This window comes from Calypte anna, chromosome 3 (genome assembly GCF_003957555.1).
Source record: "Calypte anna isolate BGI_N300 chromosome 3, bCalAnn1_v1.p, whole genome shotgun sequence".
Lineage (NCBI taxonomy): Eukaryota > Metazoa > Chordata > Aves > Apodiformes > Trochilidae > Calypte > Calypte anna.
The window spans coordinates 103,266,617-103,287,866 of record NC_044246.1 but is presented as its reverse complement, the minus strand read 5'-3'; positions in this window follow the sequence as shown (position 1 = coordinate 103,287,866).

Sequence of the window (21,250 nt, the reverse complement as noted above, 5' to 3'; positions counted from 1 at the left end):
AGATTGATAGCTTGCAAAGCACTGCTGAGTGAATGAATAACTTCCCTTTAGTTCCAAAAACTAATATTTGTCCACATTTGCTGCCTTTTAAGAAAGTGCAACGTCTTTTGTATGCAGAGTGTTGATCAGGAACAAACAGACACCATTCAGCTATTATTTGAATTTTAAAGAAAGCCTCCCTACTTCAGCTATTTGGGCAGCATTCTGCATGGGCCCATTTATAATACTTCAAACATGGCACAGGGAGGGTCGCTAGAGTAAAGTACATATAAGTGTGAACATGATACTCTTGTAAAAGTTTTTAATGATGTGAATGGGCAGCACACTATGGTATTCTATACAGAGGTTTTAAATTGCACAAAGGGCCTGTAAAACTTCTATATCTGTTCCCAAGCAATACACCTATCAGAGAGTTGAACAAATGGAAACCAAATTCTGCAGCAAATAAAAGTCTTAAATTTACAATGCTGGATTATAAAACGGTGTCTTTCAACAGCAGCTCTGACTTATTTCATGTTCTGATGAAATCATTGCTTGCAAATGCCAAGAAATTCAGCTGTAAACTTTTGGCAATAAGTAGGCTCTCCTTGGAACTGCTGGTTTTGAAAACATTTGTAAGTCAGGAATCCACTGCAGAACCAGTAAAAGGGGCTGAAGAGACCAAAACTCTCACTAACACCTCGTAACACAAACACTACTCTGAGTGCCACCAAGCCCTACTCCCTGGTATATGGGTTATGTATATAACAGAGTTCACTTCCAAAATGGGGTTTTATGATTCCCAGTGTCACAGAGGCTGGAGTCAGGGAGTGTATCACATAACAATGCAATCTAACAATAGAGTTGCAAATAATGGAACATTTGGTTTTGAAGTGATGCAGCCCAAGGGTGAGGCGTTCAGATATTGAAAATTCCTCAGCTTTCTTTCACACAACAAAAGCAAAATCTTGAAAAAATCTGCTCTGAGGGGTGTAAAGAATTTCCCCTTTTCTAACCACATTGAGGAAGGATCTGATTAATCTCATTTTCTTTAAAAGATAATGGAATATAGAATTAGGAGGTCTCAAGGGAGGGGTGTATAGGGTATTCCATCAGTTGAAAAGGAAATTGGGAGCTGCTGTTGATTCAGCTCTTCCTTTCCTTAACCCAGCTCATGATCTGGCCTTTGGAATTCAGCTAAAAGTACCTATTGAAATGGAAACACAAGTGTGAAGTGAGATCCTGACTGAACCTTAGATATTCAACAGCCTTTAAATGTGTCTTTTCCAAAATCAGTCTTGGTGAGGAATGCTGACACAGAGAAGGCACAGATTTAGTTTAAGTCTTCCTTCCTCTTGTTCCATTTGTCCTGCATCCCTTCACTTCTTTGATACAACCTGTGGTCCCCTTAGAGGATGAGAGGTCTGAGACAAGCCAAGGGAGGAGCTTGAGATCCAGTGCTCTGAGCAACTCTGCTCTGATTATGTCTCAAGTATAGCTACTAAATGCTTCCCTGTCCTCTATATATCTGCACATGAACAGGCTTGCCTGTCCTCTGTTCTTTCTCCTAGTCGCCTGACCCTAGCAAACCACAGGTTCCCTGCAGTTGGAAACAGTTCAGCTTGTTCACTGGTGCCTATGCATCAGGAGAGCATCCAAGATTCCCTACCTCAGAGCTTGGCAGAGAGCTGAATAAATTTTTTTTTTCTTTTTTTTTTCAGTAATATTGTCACCACATAAAAAAAAAAAAATCTTGAAAGGAATAAAAGCATTTTTTACTTATTTTTAATGACAGGATTGATGAGGTCATTGTGTGAGAATTTGATTGGTTTTTTTTTTCTTAAATAACCCTGATTTCATGCTAAGGTACACACTCAATTGCACTTTCAAAGACTCCTTTTTCACATGGAAAATCAAAGCAATGTTTCATTTACATCTTCCAGGAGTTAGGGCTTAGATAATCTCTCTCTTCTACCAACACAAAAGGGGTTATGGCTTGTAAAAAAGACTAGACTTGATAGCATCTGATGTTATCTTGTGGGATGATGATAGCAAACATGATAAACAATATCTTTTCCTTTCATAGCCCCTTAGAAGACTGGGGCACAGAGCTCCCATCCATTACAAAGCTTTAGGGAGCCCAGTCCACAGGCCGGGTGAGAGACAGAAAGACTGGGTGGAGGATGGGGCTATGACCTCCAGGCAGGTCTTGGAGAGTTCTGGGTAAGCAAACCTCAAACCAGCATCAGAAGTGCTCTCACCTGTGTCATGCTAGAACATAACAAATCATTGCCTTTGCAGGACTGACAAAGCAGATCTTACTTCTCTGAATTTATGTGCATCTGAAGGCTTAAGATGGAAGTGTTTGAAGGAAAATGTGTGGTGTGTTGGTCTTTCAATCAGGCACTGGGTCATACCAGGTTAATCTGACCCGTGACTCCCTTCATCCCCAGGAGAGAAAGAATGGAAGCCTATCACAATATACAGTAACTTTATATTTCAGAAGAAATTCTAATATATGTAGGATACACTGTGCAGTGACATCAGGAGAATTATTAAAATATTATTTGGCTGACAAGGTATTATTGTGATATGATTTAACTTACACTTTATTTCCAGTCTCTTGTTTTCTTTTCACTTATGTAGTGAACTGGGAGCAGTCACACTGACCCACTGCCAGTATTTCTTAATGCTCTTTAAAGGGACAGCCTCCCTTCCAAGTCTGATCCTGAAAACCTAAATAGTTTGTGAGGATGAAAAAAATTAGTATTTTAGAGCTGCTGAGTTATCAGCAATGTAAAATACAAATAGATACTGTTTCTCACCCCAAATGCTATGAATTGTCCTGTGTAAATGGTTTTTAAAATCCCCATTTCAAAAAAAATTCATCGTTGATTGAAATAAAGAGTTATTTATAAAGGAGTAAGTTGAAAAACAAAAACCCAAAAGAGAAGTAACTTTTTTAGCATACTTCATTATGTAAATAAATAGATAAATAAGGATATTACTTTACATCTCATGGAAATTAACAAGTCAAAGAGTAACTAGTCAGAGAGTAACTATTCCATTAAATGTTATGGTGCGTTTTCAGGTTTCAGTATTCCCTGTCTTTTTCACATAATCAAGAAATTAAATTGCTTGTGATCCCTCTAAAAGTTGTCACAGACATCATTCCATGTGCCAACAACTGCACCATAGAAAGTGAGGGGACAATGACATCATTCTGTAATAATCAATAGCTTCCTCATTTGATTGCTTTTCAAAAACTTGTGGCTCAAATACTTGATCTGCCCCTTTCAAGCCCAGAAAATGCTGATTTCCTGCATCAGGAAACCATTGGCTTGCTGGTCCTTCTGGGAGCAGAGAAACAGAATCTGTCTTCAAGCAAGTTTGTAAAAAATAGTATGTTCTCAACATCAGCAAAAGAACAACCCTGTAGCTATAGCTTAGCATGGGAAAGGGCAAGATGGACCCTGTGGAGGCTGGGATTTCTAAATGTCAGAAATGAGCTCTTCAGCCTTTGAAGACCCTGACTGATATTTGTGATGACAGCAGTAGCATTAGCCACTCCCTCTGGGCAGATACACCCACACTCCTTCATGGACAGAAAAAGAGATGAAAGGTGAAACAAAGTTCCTTGATATCATGGAAACTTTCACAGTGGTTCTTGTTCACAGGTGCTTACAAAGAAGCATCCTTGCTCCTCTATGACTTGTCATGTTCCTAGACAACTGTCACGAGTACTTTGCATTCACAGCTCATCTCTTTTCTATTATTGCATCCACACTGCTTGTAGTTTCTGTCACTCTGTGGTCTGTGGAAGTGGAAGGGCAGAGCTCACTCATGTCCTTTTTCAGGGCCAGAAGTTTGTGGGCATCTCAGGTGACTCAGAACTCGTTGCAGACGATGATTAAGGAGGCACTGCTGGGAGACAAAGGCCTTTGATGCTCTGTTGGCTTCCCACACCTCTAAGCCACCAACGAGAAAGATGTAGAGAAGGAGTTATATCAGTAATGAGATATTTTGATGAAACTCCAGTCCATCACAGAGAAAAGGGATGAGTGATTAGAAATAAAAGAATAAAAAGGTATTGGAGTTTATTGTCACTATCCCAGCTGGTGGGGGGTGCAGGGGCAGCACTATTGATGTCAGCTCTTGGGAACTGAGGTTGGGCACTGCTGAGGGTGCTTGAAAGATCCCACCCTATGAGTCAAACAAACTATATTAGTCTAGTGACCTGTGTTTGAACCCACTTGTGTTTTAAAAATAAACCCCTGTCCAAATCCCAAAAGCAGCATATGGTTAGTTCACATCATGGACTAATAATAGCTTACATCATCTTATTTTTAAAATCAGACCTTTTCTGAAGTATGGGAACACCAAAAATAGTGTTGGAAAATTCCAGAGTATACCAATACTATAAGTTAAAAGTAGCCAATCCTTTTTTTGAACCTATTTAAAAAAAAAATAATCCCAACATCTAAAACTACAACCTTTGTTTGCCAAGTTTCAGCCTGGAACACATTTTTACAGCACTTATAATCCCCTGAACAAACTAAGTTTATAATGGAAGTGCTGACAGACCTTTAGCTATTTCAGCTATCTTAATAGCTCAGCTGTATTTATTTTTCATTACATTTAAATATAATTGGTCGAGGTTTAACTCTGGTTCAATTTGATGAGAACATTTTCATTTAAATATTATTTCTGGGAAATGGGCCCTTTCTTGGTTGCTCTTTGGGGTTATTATGAACATAATTTGGGGGATGCTTTTTAGATTTTTCTTACTACCCCATTTGTGTGGCTTTCCTTTTAATTCCAAGTCCAAAAGGAAAAATAAGCATTCTCATGGAGCATATGGTACTCAATTGTGGTTTGAATCCAAGTGTGAGGAATTCCACTAGAAGTTTCACACATTCTGTTTTGGTCTTGCTTAAGAAACATTTGAGCTGGTTAAGCACATCAGCTGAAAAGCAATGCATGGTGTGCATGGATCCTTGATGCTCTCCTGAACTTCTTCTGATAAATCTGAGTGGGAGTGAAGGGAAAAGAGGCAAGGTAAGAAACAACTGTGGAAACCCAGAAAAACATGGGTTGGAAACTGTTGGAGGGATTAACTTAAATATGAACGGTTTGTACTCACCAGACTGAAAAAAAAAAAAGCAAACAAAAAACCAACAACCCCAAAAAACCTCAAAAAAAAACCCAGAAAAAAAAAATTAGAGGAACTATTTCAATGACAGACCAATATTTTTCATAATACAGGACAAAGAAGAACATCCACTCCATTTTAAGTGAAGACTTTAGCCTTTTTTTAAGGACTGTGGTCTTTTTCTAAAAGATGTGATTTAGACAGAAAGTCTTAAAGAGGTGGATAATCCACTAGGGAATTTGTCCCAATTCCTTGCCTTTGGGTAAAAAGATTATTTTAGGTTTTTTGATCTTTTTATGTTTTCTTCTGCACAAGTACAGAGTCTTCATTATCTGTGTTATGATTATACGATTAGTGATTATATGTAATCATTATATGTAATCACCATTTTGTTTGTTAGCTTACTATTCTATAAAGTAAATAGACTAAAATCTTTAAATCTCTTGCTGATGAAGGTATTTTTCCAAGCTTAGAGTAAGTTCCCAGGGCAAGGACTAAGGTGGCTTTCTTAGCTATATTATTGCAGTTCATGTTCATATTGATTTTCTTATCCAAGAAATTTATAAAACCTTTTCAGAATCACTGCTCCCAAAGACACAATTTCACACTTTGTAGTAACAGCATCATCCTTTGCTCTTTGAACATGAATTTTTCACTTGCCTGTACTGTGTCAGAAACATGCTTGACTGCACTCACCTTAAGAAGGAATGGAGATAGTGCTTTTATAGTATATAGTGCTTTTTCCTTATCAATTTCTGAGTTATCAGAAATAATTGAATGGACTATTTTATTTCAGATAATTGGAAAAATACTGTATTGCAACTGGGTTAGGTACAAACCTCTATAGGAACAAACACTTTCATGATTCACAGTTAAAATTAAATACATTTGTCTATAATTTTACTTTTCTTCACATGATTAGGTGTATTTTGGGGTAAGTGGTATGTCATAGAATGTGAAATAAGAGAGGCCATTGGGAACTGGGTAAGTTAGATGAGTGGAAAGAAACCAACAGTATTTGAGTGGAAACAACCAGTCATATTCTTGCATTTACTCATGCAATTCCAAAGCTTGCAGAACCTTTTTCCCTACATATATTAAGAGTATTTTGTGAAAAACTGATTGGTATTCCTTTCAGTGACAGTGACTTTAGTCTCAGAGTGGTAGTGCAATTTGAGAGTGAGAAGAAATTGAATTCTAGGTTTCTTCAGCTTGGAGCAGAAGTAAGAGACACCATGAGGAAGATGTGCAAAATCACACAAAAAAAATTTAAAAAGGTGATTACAAATCAGTAGTTACCAAGGTTTTGAACAATATGAGCACTGGTAGGTGAAAGGCAATTTAATCAAAAAGAAATAGTATTGTGAACACAGTGCCACAGAAGGGTGGTTGTGGAGGCAAAATGTTTGAATACATTAAACATTAGTTATTATCAGAAGTATTAATTAAAAAAAATAATTTTCATCTCAGAAGGGCCAGGTAAAAAGCTTTAGGATATTCCTCTTTTTTTTATATCTGCCAGAGATGAGATAGCTAGGTGGTCTCCTAGTATAACCCAGTGTGTCCATTTTTTAAAGCTTACATATGAGAACTTGGTAGTTAACCTTTGATGAAATCTTTTGCACTTCAGTACATCAATGAAACACAAACTATAGAGAAAAAGAGCCAGCTGCTGCCTGGTAATCACTAAGGTTCTGTGTTATCTACTGGAGTTCAGTAGGAGTTGACTCATGCACAAAAAACCTATCAGGATATATAAAAGAGTCTGTAATTAGAGAAATTAATTCCAGACATCTAACATGTACTGTGTAGCTGGTCATAATGCAAAATGAAATTAAACTTCAGAGCTTCCACAGTACATCAAGTGTTTGGTATAGGAAAAAACAAACACTTCAGAGCTAGTCTATAATACATAACTTAAAATTTTTTACAGAGCTTGTTGTTACTTTGTTGGCAGGAAGCAGAAAACAGACATTAAACCATCAGCAAAAGAGGAAAGGAAATAAAAGGATGTAGAAAAGAAGATAATGAATAGAATGAGTGCAGAATGAGTCTGCACGGCATCTGCTACACCTATATCCAGCAGCTGGTAACCTCACAAAGAGTGAATTTAAGAGTCATTTATCAGAGTCCCCTTTCCTTGGCTGGATTTACTATGCTTGTGATCTGCTTGTTACCACACCCAAGATTTAGTTTGGAACCTTTGTGATCTGCAGTCAGCAGCTCTGCCTAGAAAGCAAAAAATTAGCCTACACTTTGCCAAGCCAGAAGGAGCTTTGTTATGCCAGGCTCAGCTGGTAGTTGCTTTTTTTGTCCTTACTGATGCTTGCTCCACATCAGCAGAAGAAGAGCATCAGAAGAGCATCAGAGAAGAACAGAAGAATCAGGAGAGCCTCATGCAGCTGGTTGAGCCAGAAAGCCCATTTCTGGGTTGAGTGTGACAGGATCCCTTCTTGATTCACCCACTCATCCTTCAGTGGGGTACTGAGGCTGCCATAGAAAGCCAGAGCTTAGGGCAGGATACGACAGATTTCCAGAACTGGAAGAGAAGATTTAAGTCTTGATGTAATTCACAAAGACCATTTGGCTTCACTGGTGTCTTTGGTTTTGGCTTTGTGTGTGTTCTTTTGGGTTTTTTGGTTTTTGCTTGTTTTCTTTTCTCTGTCGTTATTAAGATAAATGCTAAATTCAAGGTTCTTATGTTTCTGTGAAAAAACAAAAAAAAAAAAAGCTTCTTTCTGGAGACAATAAAGATTTTTCATTGTGCTTCTCACTTCCTATCTGGAATAGAGTCAGTCACAGTATTATCACTACTTTATAACATATTAATAAAGCTGTTTGAAGCTTAGAATTTCTTAAATTGTGATAGCTGGTAATATTGCAATTAAAAAGTAAGCAATAATTTTTTTCTTTTCTCAAAATATGCATCCCTGTGCCACCAGTTGTCACAGTTTGCTGAGCCAGCAATTAACTGAATGACAGATGCTCTCTATTAATCCCCCTCCCCTTCCTGATAAAGAAAGACAAGAAAATGAGGGAGAAAGACTTACGGTTGGAAACTAAACTGCACAGCTTTAATGAAACAGTAATGATAAAAAAGAAAAAATTATTAAATATATAAAAATGCACATAAAAATGATACCACATTCTTCCTCCCTTTCCCCAGTAATGGTCACATAACCACCAAGGCTGCAGGAAAGCCTTGGAAAAGTCCAGGCTGGACTCCTGGAGTCAGCAGCAGTTGGGATCTGGAGGCAGGAACACACAGATTCAGGCTGACATGGAACAGGACCACAGGCAAAGGAATGGTTGGAATACTCCCAGGATGCCAAAGTGAACAGGAACAGATGAAGAAATGGGAAGGGAAGAGTGAAGGGTGAAGACAAAAGGGTATGATGCCCACAATCCCTCAATTTATACCGAGTATGACACATATGGAATGGAATATTCTGTTTGGTTAATTTTGGTCATTTGTCTTGTCCACCCCTCCCTAAAGGAGTATTGCAGATGTGACCCCTTTACTCCCTTTCTCTTTCCAGAGCATAAGACGTTCAGAACCAAACTGTGTTCTTTGTTCTTCACACCATTCTCCACCTGTAACTATAAACATCAAGTGTTGTCAGTCTTGGAAACAGACACTGACTGAGAAACTTGCTGTTAATTTCAGCAAATACAGCTATTTACAAGAGACTAAGCTGAAAGTAAAATTACAAGGCAGACAATTCATTCTATCCTGGCCCAAACCAGGACACCAATACTGTCCAACTAGATGTCAGGGTTGTTGGGTTTCTTTTCATTTAAACACCTTCCTATTGTTAGAGTCACACTAACAACCAGGATGCCAAATACTTCACTCAATAGAACTACTTGTCCAGAGATTATGACTGCAGGGCAAGTGCAAGGTCTGGATTTTCCCAGGGATCCCAGGTCTAGAAGGGTTATCAGCAACCAACTCCCCTAATTCCTCAAGGAATTCTTCACCTCCAGAACATTTTACATCCCCAAAGATATTTTCTGAGACATTCAGGGGAACACCCAGAATGGTTTCTGTAGATCTGTGAGATACATAGCTCAGAGCAAATTGTCACCCCTGACAGTCACCCATGTCAGTGTCATGAAGGCAGGGGCTGGCAGAGCTGCAGAGTCCCTTCCACCCTTCACTATAGAAACCAAGCACCTCAAGCAGGCACACATAGAGAATTGGCATTATTCACTGTCACGGGTGCTGGAGTAAATGATGTCAAAGTAAGTGACCCAAATCATTTGACTGTCATTTACTTTCTTTTCTGCCACAGTCCTGCTGTAATTTTGTAGCTATCTGGGAAGCAGCCAGCCAGTGTGGCATTATGCCCCTTACATCAATCCAGAGCTTAAAAGTTCTCAAAAACCTTTCAGTATTTTCATGTTTTCAGGCGTCAGATGATGCATAGAAAAAATATATCATTTTCTTTGCAGCAATCACAATTGATTACTGACAGTACACAAAGCTACTACATTTTTCATACTAAAATGTATCCTTTTAGCTGTGGCTGAATGTTTACAGAATCATAGAATGGTTTGGGTTTGAAAGGACCTTAAGGATTATCCAGTTCCAACCCCCCCTGCATGGGCAGGAACACCTCCCACTAGATCAGGTTGTACAGAGCCTCATCCAGCCTGGTCTTGAACACCTCCAGGAAGGGGGCAGCCACAAATTCCCTAGGCAACATATTCCAGTATCTTACTACTCTTACGGTGAAGAATTTCTTCCTGATATCTAACCTAAATATCCCTTCTTTCACTTTAAAACCATTTCCCCTTGTCCTATCACTGCTCTCTCTGGTGCAAAGTCCCTCCCCAGCTTCCCTATGGACCCCCTTCATGTACTGGGAGGCAACTATAAGGTCTCTCAGGAGCCTTCTCTTCTCCAGGCTGGATAACTCCAACTCTCTCAGCCTGTCTTCATAGCAGAAATGCTCCAGCCCTTTGATTGTCCTTTCTTTTTTATATTTTGTTCACATTTTATATATCATTTTCCAAGCTTTTGCATTGACAGTGCTTTGAATTTATTCACAGCTTGCCCAGCATAAAGTATCTTACAGATGAACCAATTACAAGACAAATAGCTCATTTATACTATAAATCTGTAATATTTGCATATAACACTTACATTTCTGTAGGATTTTGCAACCTATAACCCTGCATCAGATATTTTGGCGGGATGAAATTAATTAGTTCACCTTTACTCTCCTTTCTATAAGATAAGTAACACAGTGATGCTTCCATCATTTTGAGAAATTTTTCAGGTGTGAATTTTCTTTTTAAATCTGAAGTGAAGGTGAGGAAACAAATTCAATATCACATGGTGACATTCAGGAAACAGTTCTGCCACTTATCAGTCTTGAAATGCCTTAGGCATTATTTTTTTTTTCTTCTATCTTTTTGAATACAAGCTTGCTAGGGCAAGAACAGGCTTACTTTGTTTATATTTTACCCAGCATGAAACAACCCCATTCTGGGGCTCAGTTGCCCATTTTTCCAATTCAGTTTTACACTGAGGAAACAAATGCCTAATGACATAGTATCAAGCAACCTGTGATGAAATATATTCAAAATGCCAAGTATTGCAAATATTGAGTTCTCAGAACAGCACTGAAAAATAACATCTCTTTCTCCCCTTTTCCTAGATTTGAATTGTGCACTGACTGTGTGAAGCTTCTGGATAAAGCTTTGAGTATTCCCATGAAAGCTGCTGGGATAGTCCCCTGCACCCTTTGCAAAGAACAACTGATGCTCCACCCATTGACTTGCTTTGTGCTGTCCCATGCAGGCAGGTTTGCAGACACTGATTTTAGCTCTGACATAAGCATTTTAGCTCTGACATAAGCAGAAACCTCCATCAAACAAAGCCCATAAGAAAGCAAGTTCCCAGTAATTTTTCCTTTGGCATCTTTTAAATGATTCACAGAAGTAGAACAGCAACAAACAGCATTATGTCTCCACTTGTTATAGCATGGAAATGCCTTCAGCACTACAAGGACAAGAAGAGGCAATCTGTGAGACATGATACAGTTACAGTGCTCTGGGAAAACTTCGGAGTTCATTTAGGCCCTGATCCAAATATCAGGAAAGCCTTCAGGAATCTTTCCACTGAGTTTTCTCATAGACTTTTGAAGATGTATATTTTAGGTTACATTTGCCTTTCTTTCCCTAGGCAAACGTAGAGTGCTGTTGGCCTCTGTAGGGAAAATTATTAATAAATTTTTCTAAAAATGACAACAGCTAAGTGTTAATGTTATATCATTATGGATTTAATTTATGACAATTGCCTCCTAGAACATAAATGATTTTTACCTGTAAAACAAAAAGCTAAATGAATTGTGACTGCTCTACCATTGTTTTAACAGCAACATAGTGAATTAGTGTAATTGATTAATTACTGTAACTTAATAAGAGCAATTACCATATTGTGGCACAAAGTTGGATGCACATTGCTGCATAAGAGATGGATTGTGTTAATTCATTCTTTGCTGCAACTGAGATAAAAATCAAGACCACCAAGATATTAGAAGACTTTCTGAGTATTAAAAAATTATTTCTATTTTGTTTTTATAGTTCTTTAAATTTGTACACTATCATCTGATTCTATTTGGGTGGTCATTTTCTTCACTGCCTCCCTACTCAACTTCTTCCTACTTCAGCTACCTAAAGAACTTGTTAGTGGTGCACTCTTCTTTCAGGCACAGAGGTCAGGCAACTAGGGAACAAATATTCTTTTAGAGAAGATTACTAGTTCATTGCTCTTTTGTTTCAATATAAGATAAACATATATTTAAATTTAATTAGACCTCTTTTTTGGAGGGGGAAGAAGTGGGAAAAGTTATGTTTTTTACCAGTCTTTACGTCAAACTGAAACAGAAAGCAAAATGTTTTGTAAACTGAATGATTCTTAGCAGCCTTCAGTTGAAAATGCCAAAGAAGAGAAAGTAAGTTTAAACCTAATTGAAGGTAGACAGTATAATAAAAATGTATTAATGTATAGAATACTTTTTTTTTTTTAGATTCTTCTGAACAGGAAATAATTCCAAAAAATGTTAAAACAGCATGACCATCTTTTCCAAAGCTAGTATTCTTTTAGTATTGGAAAAAAATCTATTAATATTAATAATATCTCACTATTGATTTAAAACAATAATAATTTCAAAAGCCCTATTTACAAGTTAAGCAATGTCAGATAATTCCAAAGAATTCCATTGACTGATAACACAAACATTTCTACCTATTTCTCCTTCAACCTTCAATCTTAGGTCCAAGAAAGTAATCAAATTTAGGCTATTTTATACCAAAATAAAAATTGAGTTCAAGAGCTGAAAAGAGATGGGAGGGAAGGGACTGATAACCAGAGCTGTGACAGGATGGCACTGAAAGACCTGATAACCTCCAGGTAAGAGAGTCCCAAGCTTTCTATCTGCAGGAACATTTTCTGGTCATCTACTGAAAAACAGTAAAATTTATTTTCCTGGTCTCCTGCACAAAGATGAGGCAGGTTAAGCATTTACCTAAAGCCCTGGGAGGTCAATAGAAAGCATTGGACCCACACACAAACAGGAGTGGGTTTCCAATACACTTTCTTAGCTGTCCATTTGCAGTCTTGTTCTATAAAACATGATAATACTTTGATCAAAACATAAACTTTGTGTTGACTGTAAAGAAGGGTATGTAGCAAACAACTTATTGCAGAATTAAGTTGTTGAATAGCAAGTTTAGAAGGTAATTTACCTTACTATGCACTTATTTAGGTTTTAGACTGGTAGATCATAATATACTGTATCAACTTGAAAGTTTCTATGGACCAACTGGCCAAACAATATGGTCAAAAGCTGGACTTGAATTCAACTTTTGCAAAAATATTATCCAGTTTGCTAGTTAAAAGAGCTGAAATCATGCAGAGGTAATTATCAGGGATTCAAAAGCTACTGCTAATGTGGTAATTTATAGCTGCATTCTTTTGAGTGTCTCTTTACTTTCTTTACTACACAAGTAAGGTTATTTCCAGAATTGCTGTAACCTAATTAAATCTATTATCTCTCAGCCAAGCATAATTCACTGCCTATTCTGTCAACATCAGCTCTTGCAAGCATTACAAGGGCTATGCAGTGGAAAGGCTGGAGGGTTCTAGCTCTCTACATTCAATTATTTGATATTGTGATATTGGAAGGATACTTAGAGGTAGAAATAGAAATTATTGTGTTATAGGAGTTGGTTGGATACAGTGTTTATCAGTCAAGGACAATTATGTTTAGTTAGGGTTACCATAGGTGAAAGATAAACCCCTAAAATGAGATAATGTAAGAAGAAGTAAGGAGCAGCGTTTCAAAACAGTTAATTTTTGCTCTGGTTATTGTTTGCATCATATACATATATATATATTATATATATATATATGCATATTGCTATTGTTTAAGGGTGTATACAGGAGATTTTATTACTGATTCTTGAGAGAGAGACACAGCATAGGGCATTCCTTCATGGAAATGGAATGAACAGCTTCCACATCACAAACATTTCATGTAACAGCTGGCACCTCTTTTTCTGCTCTATGCAAAACTAAAACCAACTAAAACCCTTCTGCTAGCTGGTACTGGCAGCAGCCAGAACTGTGTTTGCTTTCACAATCCTGTCTCAATAATACTCATACCCCACCATGAGAAATTAAAAAAAAAAAAAAAGATAAATAAAAAAAATAGTTTTTTCTTTTCCTAAGTGGCTCTTTCCCAGCATGGAAGTACACTTGAGTATATTGGTAAGTAGAACTGGACTGAAAAGAAAGAACAGAAACAAAAACCTGTGAGGAGCTTAAGTTTATTTCTGTAGTTAAGAAACCTCAAAGTAGTTCACAAGGGCTTCATTTGATGACCATTCTACCAGTAGCTTTTTGAAGCCCTAGTGTATGTGTCAAAGTGGCTAACCCTGGTACTTCAAGAGCCTCTCTTTATGCCCATTATAGCTATCCCTGTTGCAGCAATTGCCTTGTTCTTCTAAATGTTCTTCTTCTTCAGACCTCTAATTTGGTTAAAAAGACACATCATCCTGTCTACCAGCTTATCAGTCCATCTGAATCTCTGGTTTCTGCTAATGCTTTAGAATGAGATATAAATTAGGCAGAACTGGCTGTTTCTTTCCCTTTCCTCGTCCATATCAACTAAGGATGAGGGAAAGATCCCTCAGTATGTTGGGCTCATGATGGATACACAAGGTTTCTGTGTGAAGGAAGTCAGCAAGGACATTTTCATTTGGGATTTATCCTAGCTGAGATTCTCCCTTCAGATATCCATGTACTTTCAGGGTACTGCACAGGGATTGTATTGTGTGTCAAAATGAGACCCAAGGACTATGCTATGACATTAATTCTGATAATCTGGCAGACCAAGTTCTTTCTCTGCAAGGTTTGTCTTCTGAGCAGCTGTACAATTTGAAGAGTTTTTAACTTAAGCAACTGTCACTGGTCTTAGTACATTATCTTAGTACATTATCTATTATGTAGTTAGTACATATATTCAAAGAGGAGTCATGCACTGAATGAAATTTCAAAATCATCTTTGGTTATGTAAGAGCTTTCAGTGATGTGGACCTTAGAACTTGGAGTAGGACTGAAGTGAAGGAGAGAGGGAGGAAGAGAGGGAGGACAGAAGAAAGAAGAATGGGAGGAAGACATATCCTCTCCGTACGCTGCTGCCCCAGTGCAGTCAACAAGATTGCATTCCAAAAGGAGAGCAGCCCTTAGGGATCCATAGGGCTTATTGTAGTAGTACTGGTGAGGACCCATCTCCATATGGTCTCTGCACCACTCGAGGCATGGATTCTCATGAATTTTAAAGTTTTTATTCCATGACCATTTTTTCCCATAATTCTTTCAGATTAGAGTAAGCTTTCCTAAATTGGTTGCTGGGGAGGAAGAAGAGTCAGTAGAGAGCTTCAAGCTGTCAAAATGACATGCTGACAGGGAGAGGACTTAGCTTACCAGTGCAGCTTGTTCTGTAGCCAGAAGGGAGAAAGATCGAGATAAAGGATCCTTTTCCTTGCTGGCTCCAGGCCCTGAAAGTATGCTTGGAATGCTGCTCTCCTTCCAGAGGAGCTGATTCAGTTTCATTTGTGGCGTTTCAGTTCCCACTGTCATCACTCTCACGGTGACAGTTGCCATAGTGAGTGAGAAAGTGCCTTGCCTGATTTTGGATACTGACACAAAAGGCTGCCTGTCTCCTCTGCAGTTTGGCAGGGGACCCCTCAGTGCAGGATGCTGTGTAGCTGTACCCTTACTCTCTGCAGACATGGCTGGAGCTTACCAGCACACTCCTGGAGAGAGCAAGCAAGTACAAGCAGTGCTGGCTGGACCTTTTCCTTGGAGGAAACCTACCTCAATATCTGCACTTGACCCGTGTGTTTTACCAGCTGTTCCCCCAGCACTTTATGGGCTTCACACCTGTTTTGCCAAAAGAAAAAAAAATACTCATTCATTTGAATGAAGCATAAAATGACTCAGCTGGCCACCAACGGTCCCCTTTCATGAAACTTGACCTATGGTTAAGAAGTCTACAGCACAGAAAAGCCCCTGGGATGCAATTCTGTAAAAGACTGCACTGCTCTCTTCTTGAGGATCCTATCTCCCAAAATGGAATTTGCGATGTTTTATTTTACACCATTAATCTCCTAACCTAAAAAAAAAAAAACAAAAATAAAACCCCAAAAGCAAACAAAAAAAATTAAAAAAGCACATGTTTAAAAAGGTTATATACAAAGTCTCTGCTGTGAGGTTAGATACATCCATCTCCCACTCGGGAGCCAAAAAAGTGCAGAGAGTTATTCCAAAAGATAGAGTGAGAATTTTTATTTCATGTAAATGATTAGTACTCATCCTTTCAATATACAGTGCACTGATCCTACACATTATAATATTTTAGAGACTGGGCCACCCCCAACTTCCAAGGAACCCTTGTTTCTATCCCTTCCTTAGACAGAAGAGGTCACACCTGTGTACTCTACTAGAGCAGCATAACCACCAAAATAAAGGTTACACATGGTAGGAAACTGGGGTACTCACTTAAAAAAGAAGACCAGACATTTACCTGTAATGCTGTGATCAAGGCCAAGATGCACAGATTTGAAAAGTTTGAGATGGGCACTGATCTGGTAAAGAAAAAGCTGGTACTTTTTTTCCCAGCAGAAATGAAAGGGTTGGCCATCAGTGTGTTTTCTGAGTCTGCATCTTAGCATGCTTTAAGTATGTCTCCACATAAAGCATTTCAAAGAACTTAAACTAAAAAATATTTTGGTTTTAGCCTCTGAAAATATACAAGTACCATCTCTGAGTCAGATACCCAAAACTGATGTGTTGAAGGATTTCTAAGTACATATAAAGTACAATTGTAAGGAAGTCAATTTTTTTTTTTTTTTGCTCCTGTTGAAAATTGAAGTGCTGTTAGCATTTATCTACCTCTGGATTTGAGTAACAATAAGACAAAGAGGTCATTATTATCCAAGAAGAGATCTTGTAGGAAAAGAGCTTGAAAACCACTTTAACACCTTTTTTTTTTTTTTTTTTTTTTTTTGGCAAATCAAGCCCTGTCAAGCCTGATTCAGCTTAGGAATCATAACACAGGTGCTTCTGAAAATATTCTGCTTTTCTGCTTTTGTGTAGATAGCTTTAAAGAGAAAGAAAAAAAGAAAAAAAATAGAGAAAAAAACCCAGAAGAAAGATACACCTTCATTTTACAAATGCCTGACCCAAAATGGAACAAAAGAATGGCCTCATGCTTAAGGCATTGAAGTGTTGTTATTCAGGAATGACCCAGAGCAAGTCATTTAATCTGTCTATACCCTGTTTCCATAGCAAAGGTCTCTTTTCTTCCCCAGCAATTTAAGCAGTAAACTCTTCAACTTTGTTTTACTTGGTACCTTTGCATCTATGTTACACCGGAGACCTCCTTTCTGCAAGAGCTTGCAAACACCACTTCAGTATAAAGGTAAAGAACTAGAATGTAAATGAACGTGAAGAAAACTGTTTTTATGATCGATTCTGAGGACAACATAGATTTTGGAAAAATGGGATTTTCTCTGAATATATTCTTTGAAATGTTACTTAAATATATAAAACATTGCATAATACAGTTTGCACACATCTAGTTTTATTCATTCTTAAATGAACACTTCATAATCTGGAAGAATGATCTCATGTCATCCTCATTTGGTGACAGTTTTTCATGGACTATATTCCCTGAAAGTATCATTATTTTAGGTGCTATTAGTACAGATTTAGAAAATAAATTATCTCCAGGAAGGAGTTATACATATAAAATGGAATCAAAGCCCTCTTATCTTCAGCAGTATTTACATTATAAATTATCTCAAGGACCCAAATTAGAATGTCAAAGGAATTTGGCATTGGAAAACAAAGGAAGTACATGAACCTCCCTTAGGACATAGTTGCATGTCAAATAGGCACTGCCCTGACCAGAGAACAATCAAATCCCAGATCCTCAGCTGCTCTGAGCCTCTCCCTACAAGTAGAGCCCTGGCAGTTTGCACCAGATGAGGATCTGGCTCACTTGTAATTTATTAGAAGGTGCCATGGCTCAGACTGCTGGGCACAGAGTTTTTATCCTGAGATTCTCACAACAGTCATGATAGCTTTTATTGAGACTTGTCAATTAGGAAACAAAAAATGTGTTTGGAAACAAAATTTTAATATTTATCTTATAAACAGGCATTTTAGAAATTTCATGGTTTAACTGAAAGTGCAAAAAGAAGATAAGTGGGAAAGCAGGTAAGGAAGTTCTGGATCACTTTGTTTTCTTGAGCAAAGGTTATTGTTTCTGGCTGAACTGAAATAAACACCACTGGGTATCAAGTCTGTTGCCAGTGGATCATTTGAGAGGAGCTGCATTTGATATTTTATTAATAAAATCAGACTTCAAAAAAAATAATGTGCAAATAACATTTAAATTGGCAACATTCCTATTTTAGCATTGTTTTGTGGTGAGTCAGCTGGAAATTATGCACAGAGTATGGTATTTGTCAGAGCAAAGGAAGAAGAGACAGGCAGCATCCCATCTATGTGTTTTTGTTGGCTAATATCAGTAGGAAATGAACATGCTACAAAATAGACAGGACTTTTAGACCTTGGTTGTCAGGAAAGAATGGGGAAAAAAGAGAAATACTTCTGAAACAAATAACAAGAGGCATTGAGTAGCAAGAGTGATTGAGCCTTACTCTGAGAAGCTATATTCCACCATTTTAACTACAAAGATTTCAACATTAGATATAGTGGCCTGTAGAGTATTGTGGTGCATATGACTCTCATGTCCTCCTCTGAAATTCCAGGGTTAACGTGGTTGTGTTTTTTCTGTACAGGGAAGTTAAGGAAGCAAAGCTTTACCCAGGGACTCACAAAAGTGTTGGGTGCTAGAACATATCAATGACCCAACAAAAATTGCCAAAAGAAAGGGTGTATTTGAATTCTGCCTCTTAGAGACACTTCCTTGTCCCTTCCTTGTCTCTGGGAGTATCTCTGAACCTAAGATTTGGAAGCTGAAAATACTCCTAGAATGTCTTCATTTGGACAAATATTAGGATGTGGCCTTTTTCTTAGTACTCTAATGCTCAATGCATTTACAACAAAAGTGGGACATTTGACATCCATGGTCTCTTCAACCTGTGGGGGTTTTCAGTTCTTGTCAGGTGGGTACTGTCATCAGCTGGCTATGGACTTCCCTGGTCAAAGTGTTCTCATCCTCCAGTTGAATATGGGTTACTCTGTGTACCCTAGACAAAAATTTTTTTGAATGCAGTAAGTAGAAAAAGATGGTGTCCATTTGTCTCTAAATGAAGCACATTCTTCACCTCTTATTATAATGTTCATTACAGCATCAAAGGAAAAGATACTTCTAGGAGCAAATGCGTAAGAATTGAAATCAACACTGAAAAGGAAAGCAATATCCAGAGGTGTGAACTGCTGAAGTTGGCAAATTCAAGCAACTATAGGTCCAGCCTATTGCACAATTCTGCAGGAAGAACCCTATAGACCTGCAAGCCTGGTAAGACGTTTTATAAAATTTCATTGTACAAGGCAGCAAAAGGCAGCAGTGTCTGGAGCATGGGATACAGTTCTAGTTCCTTGGGTGGAAAACAGACACATTCAAAAGAAAAAAGACATAAGGAAGAGCTGCCAGGTTGTAAAATCAGAACACCATACTCTGTCTGGTCTGGGGAAAAGGTGTAAGGTTGTTGCTTCTCTAAACACATCAATAAAGTGAGTACCAGAAGGAGGAAAGAGGTATTTAAAGCCATAACTGCTGGCAAAGGAACAGATGGATATAAACTGGCTAGAAACAAATTAGGCTGAAAACTTCACTACTCCATCAAAGAAGTGAGGTTCTGGAACAGCTATCCAGTAGCAAACGTAGAGGTAACTCCCCCAAAACAAAATAACAACCAAAAAAATTAGTTTTTAAGAGGACTTTGATCACTTCATGAAAGGATTACCCACCATGGTTGCCTCGGGTAAGAGGGCATGGGTTTCCATGATTCAGGAATCCTTTTCAGTCTTGCATTACTGTAAATTTAGAAGTTGTTACTAAAATAACATGAATACCCTACGGTAATTTGATTACTTATGCAATTAGGTATATTCTTTTCCATGTATCTAAGACCATTCATTAGCAGCACAATGGTTTCCCCTTATCTGTATTTAAAGGGAAATCGTTTTCCATTTCCCACTGTTAATCTTTCCTCATTGAGTATATTAATTGTTAGGGTCTGTGTTTTAATTCTTTTTTCACTTTTCTTAATGTATTGGATGTCTCGTTTGCCCAAGACACCCTGAGAGAAGGATGAATTAGCTGCTACTATTTTAGCTAGAAAGCATGTTCTGTAACAGACTCATATTTTCTGCAGATCAAATGCACAGAGCACCATTTATACCAAGAAAAAAAACCCCCAAACAACAACAAAATAACCAAAAAACCAAACTCACAATCCCCTCTAGAAAATTAGTGGCCAGCAAGTTAGGTCTGCATCCCTGTCTACCAAACAGAAATGGTCGGGTTTCTTTTGTCTGCAAATTGAAGGACTTTGAAGCCTATAACATCAGTAGGCACAAGTTTCTTTTTGAGCTCAGAGAAATCTGTGCCCTTCTTCTGCACCCTGTTAGTACTTACAGGCCTCAGTAACAGCTTGGTGACTGTGGAAGTACAACAGTAAAAGATGTCCCAGAGCTAGCAGTGGATATCCTGCCTGGTTGCTATGTGTACTGACCGACACCTTTTGTCTGAAAATTACTGATTACCAGCAGAAACAATGTGGGAAACACACAGGAAGTGTGTAATTAGATTGCAATGCTTCCTTGTAGCTGGGGTTTCTTGTAACCCCTGGCCATGGTTTCTTTTCAGCAGCAAGCTCATTGGCATCACGTTACTGTGTAACATACACGCAGTTTGCTTTAGTCGTAAGCAGCTGGATCTTAAAACCTCACACTGCCCCATATGTTCCTAGTCCTTAACAATGACATTTTTTTTGTTGTTTACTTGTACTAGAAACCTCTTCTCAGCCACATCTTTAAGGTTTTCTCAAGCTTCAGAAAGCTAAATACAATGCAAGTAGCCTACTACCTGTTTAATTTTACTTCAAACTGCAACAAGCTCAGCTCTGTCTGAGGAAAGGTCTGATAATGGGTAGTCATCTCCTCTCACTTATGTATTGCATTTCAGTTCCAGCAAGAAATTACTGCCATAATGGAAGGGAATTCTTGTCAGGACTGTGAGACAGAAATGACTGATTCAGAGGCTTTAAAAAAAAAACAAACAAAACGGGCAGCAACGGATCAGTGGTGAGCCTGTGCTGTGGTTTAAAACCAGGACAGCTTATAAAGTTTTTCTTCCTGTTTCATACATCCAACACCTTTTGTAACATTTAAAAATCCTTAGGCTAATACATATTTGATGGAGGAAAATATTTTAACTTCTCTGTATTTTAAAAAAATATCCCTATTTGTCTGCTTTCTTCTCAAAACCAGTTGTTCTCCATATAATTTGTAACGCTGTTTTCCAGCAGGAAATTAAAAACAAAACAAAGCAAAATAAAACACCA